Source organism: Eumetopias jubatus, unplaced genomic scaffold, assembly GCF_037043125.1.
Source record: "Eumetopias jubatus isolate StellerSeaLion01/CBP00866 unplaced genomic scaffold, mEumJub1_p1.0 scaffold_9, whole genome shotgun sequence".
NCBI lineage: Eukaryota > Metazoa > Chordata > Mammalia > Carnivora > Otariidae > Eumetopias > Eumetopias jubatus.
The window spans coordinates 113550550-113554755 of NW_028274815.1; the positions used below are offsets into that span (position 1 = coordinate 113550550).

At 40.2% G+C, this 4206-nt stretch overlaps 1 pseudogene; it reads right to left on the reverse strand.

Annotated features, from left to right (window-relative positions):
* Positions 1 to 1525: 1525 nt before the first annotated feature.
* LOC114220760 (CDGSH iron-sulfur domain-containing protein 1 pseudogene) lies at positions 1526 to 4206 on the reverse strand (annotated as a pseudogene).

Genomic DNA, 4206 nt, shown 5'->3' on the forward strand with positions numbered 1-4206 from the left:
AGACCAGAAACACCATTAGCATCTTCTCTGAGTTCAACAGACAGTGAATGCATCTCGTTTGTAAAGGATGATTTGAGTGCTTCCCAGTAACCTTGAGGAGGTCAAGGATGAGGGTCCCTCAGATCTTCTTGCCACTGACTTTGGGGCTTGGATTGCTACATGGGCTTTCCACATTCTCTCCCACTCAAATCCCAAAGATTAGTTAAATCCGTCCAGGTTCTCTGGCAACTGAGAGTACACATTCTGTTGTCCCACCGCTCCCACACCCTTAGTCATATAGTCTCTACAGTGTTGAGCCTCCCTGCCTCCCTCCAAAAGTCCTACCTCACACACAGACACCTAACTCTACTCAGTCTTTAAGAGCCGGTCAGGTATTGCCTCTTCCCGGAACCCACCCCTGTTTCCTCTCTTCCACAGCCTCAGCACATAACCTCTGCCTACTCAGGGCTGGAGGCTCTTTTTTTTTTTTCTTAAAGATTTATGTATTATTTGAGAGAGAGCTAGCACTCGGGCTGCGGGGGAGGTGGTGGTGAGGGGGAGATGGAGAGAGAATCCCAAGTAGACTCAGCGCTGAGTGTAGAGCTGGATGCGGGGATCCATTTCACGACCTGAGTTGGATGCTTAACTGACTGTACTACCCAGGCGCCCCTGGAGTCTCTTTCTACCTACAAGTGGCAGTGAGCACTTTTACTGTGGCCTCTCACTGTTCCACGGTCATTTACTTTCTATTTATCTTAGTTGACTGTAAATGTTTTACAATACAAAAGTAATCAGAGGTCATTCATCTCGCAATCCTTAGTGTCTTACCCAGAGACCAGGAAGGAGTAAATACTAATAAATATTTGTTGAATGGCTGAAGAAATGTAAAGAATGTACTTAAAATGAATACAAAAAAGTTGCCACCCCCTTATTATTGACCTGGCTTACTTATAGTTAAGTGGAATAACATTTGTAGTCCATTTTGATTGAAACTTTGAAAGCACAGAGCTGTATTTGCTCAGTGTCATTACCATTGTCAAGAAGAAAATCAAGATATACCTGAAACTAATATTACGCTGTATGTTAACTAACTGGAATTTAAATAAGAACTTAAAAAGAAAGAAGAAAATCAAGGTCATAACAGATGTTTTCCTAGACTGTATTAAGAAATTAATGTAGCTGAATCATAGCCAATTTACATTCTAGGTTAACCAATTAATATGAGAGTGGTAATTTTTCTTTGAGTCTCACAAATACAATCTGCATATACACGCGATTTTGAGAATAATTTGATATGTGAACTTCAACATACAACTATATTCTAATGTCATTATTTTAAATTTAAAGAAATAGATCCTTACAAGACCAAGATAACCCATAAGCCATGAGGTTGGTTTTTACTTTTTTCCTTATTTTTTTAAAAGCAAATAAATTTTAAAGCCACAATGTTTTACATAAGGCAAATGCTGTGATGTGAAAGTTGCAGTTTGCAAAGAATACAGGGAAGTTGACTTAGACAGTAGTGGTGGTCGTGTTAATTAAGCAGTTAGGTAACATGACAAGTCTGTTTGCAACACCAAAAAGTTTCTTTTTTCCCGATGATTAAAGGTCTCCTGTTGTCTCCAGTCTCTGTTCTGTTTTGTGTGAGCCCCATCACAGAAACTTTTCAGAACTTTAGTAATGGCAGTGTCCGGCTTTATCTCCCAAATCCTCCATATCAAAAGCATGTACTATTTTGGGGCCTTCTTTCTGGATGTGAAAACTTACCATAGATATGCTGCAGGGATCTTTTTTAAGTTTCTTTTTTTTTTTATTATGTGATGTTAATCACTATACATTTCATCATTAATTTTTGATGTAGTGTTCCATGATTCATTGTTTGCATATAACACCCAGTGCTCCATTCAGTACCTGCCCTCTTTAATACCCATCACCAGGCTAACCCATCCTCCTACCTCCTTCCCCTCTAGAACCCTCAGTTTGTTTTTCAGAGTCCATAGTCTCTCATGGTTCATCTCCCCCTCCGACTTACCCCCCTTCATTCTTCCCCTCCTGCTATCTTCTTCTTCTTCTTCTTCTTTTTTAAATATAATGTATTATTTGCTTCAGAGGTACAGATCTGTGATTCAACAGTCTTGCACACTTCACAGTGCTCACCATAGCACATACCCTTCCCATTGTCTATCACCCAGCCACCCCATCCCTCCCACCCCCCAGCACTCCAGCAACCCTCAGTTTGTTTCCTGAGATTAAGAATTCCTCATGTCAGTGAGGTCATAGGATACATGTCTTTCTCTGATTGACTTATTTCGCTCAGCATAATACCCTCCAGTTCCATCCACATCGTTGCAAATGGCAAGATCTCATTCTTTTTGATGGCTGCATAATATTCCATCATATGTACACCACATCTTCTTTATCCATTCATCTGTCGATGGACACCTTGGCTCTTTCCACAGTTTGGCTATTGTGGACATTGCTGCTATAAACATCGGGGTGCACGTACCCCTTCGGATCCCTGCATTTGTATCTTTGGGGTAAATACCCAGTAGTGCAATTGCTGGATCGTATGGTAGCTCTATTTTCAACTTTTTGAAGAACCTACATACTGTTTTCCAGAGTGGCTGGACCAGCTTGCATTCCCACCAACAGTGTAGGAGGGTTCCCCTTTCTCTGCATCCCCACCAATATCTGTCGTTTCCTGACTTGTTAATTTTAGCCATTCTGACGGGTGTGAGGTGATATCTCATTGAGGTTTTGATTTGGACTTCCCTGATGCAGAGTAATGTTGAACACTTTTTCATGTGTCTGTTGGCTGTTTGGATGTCTTCTTTGGAAAAATGTCTGTTCATGTCTTCTGCCCATTTCTTGATTGGATCATTTGTTCTTTGGGTGTTGAGTTTAAGAAGTTCTTTACAGATTTTGGATACTAGCCCTTTATCTGATATGTCATTTGCAAATATCTTCTCCCATTCTGTCGGTTGTCTTTTGGTTTTGTGGACTGTTTCTTTTGCTGTGCAAAAGCTTTTTATCTTGATGAGGTCCCAATAATTCATTTTTGCCCTTGCTTCCCTTGCCTTTGGCGATGTTTCTAGGAAGAAGTTGCTGCGGCTGAGGTCGAAGAGGTTGCTGCCTGTGTTCTCCTTTAGGATTTTGATGGACTCCTGTCTCACATTTAGGTCTTTCAACCATTTTGAGTCTATTTTTGTGTGTGGTGTAAGGAAATGGTCCAGTTTCATTCTTCTGCATGTGGCTGTTTAATTTTCCCAACACCATTTGTTGAAGAGACTGTCTTTTTTCCACTGGACATTCTTGCCTGCTTTGTCGAAGATTAGTTGACCATAGAGTTGAGGGTCCATTTCTGGGCTCTCTAGTCTGTTCCATTGATCTATGTGTCTGTTTTTGTGCCAGTACCATACTGTCTTGATGATTACAGCTTTTTAATAGAGCTTGAAGTCCAGAATTGTGATGCTGCCAGCTTTGCTTTTCTTTTTCAACATTCCTCTGGCTATTCGAGGTCTTTTCTGGTTCCATACAAATTTTAGGATTATTTGTTCTATTTCTTTGAAAAACGTTGATGGTATTTTGATGGGGATTGCATCGAATGTGTGGATTGCTCTAGGTGGCATTGACATCTTCACAATATTTGTTCTTCCAATCCATGAACATGGAATGTTTTTCCATTTCTTTGTGTCTTCCTCAATTTCTTTCATGAGTATTTTATAGTTTTCTGAGTACAGATTCTTTGCCTCTTTAGTTAGATTTATTCCTAGGTATCTGAGGTTTTGGGTGCAATTGTAAATGGGATTGACTCCTTAATTTCTCTTTCTTTTGTCTTGTTGGTGTATAGGAATGCCACTGATTTCTGTGCATTGATTTTATATCCTGCCACTTTACTGAATTCCTGTATGAGTTCTAGCAGTTTTGGGGTAGAGTCTTTTGGGTTTTCCACATAAAGTATCATATCATCTGCAAACAATGAGAGTTTGATTTCTTCTTCGCCAGTTTGGATGCCTTTGATTTCTTTTTGTTGTCTGATTGCTGTGGCTAGGACTTCTAATACTATGTTGACTAGCAGTGGTGATAGTGGACATCCCTGCTGCTGTTAAAGGGATCTTTAACACAAAATCTTTTGTAAGCTACATAAGCAGTTGTTGCTGTTCCAGCAGCAGTGGTAACTGCTGTGATCCACTCAACGAGTATGCTGGAATTGGAAGTCAGACTCAT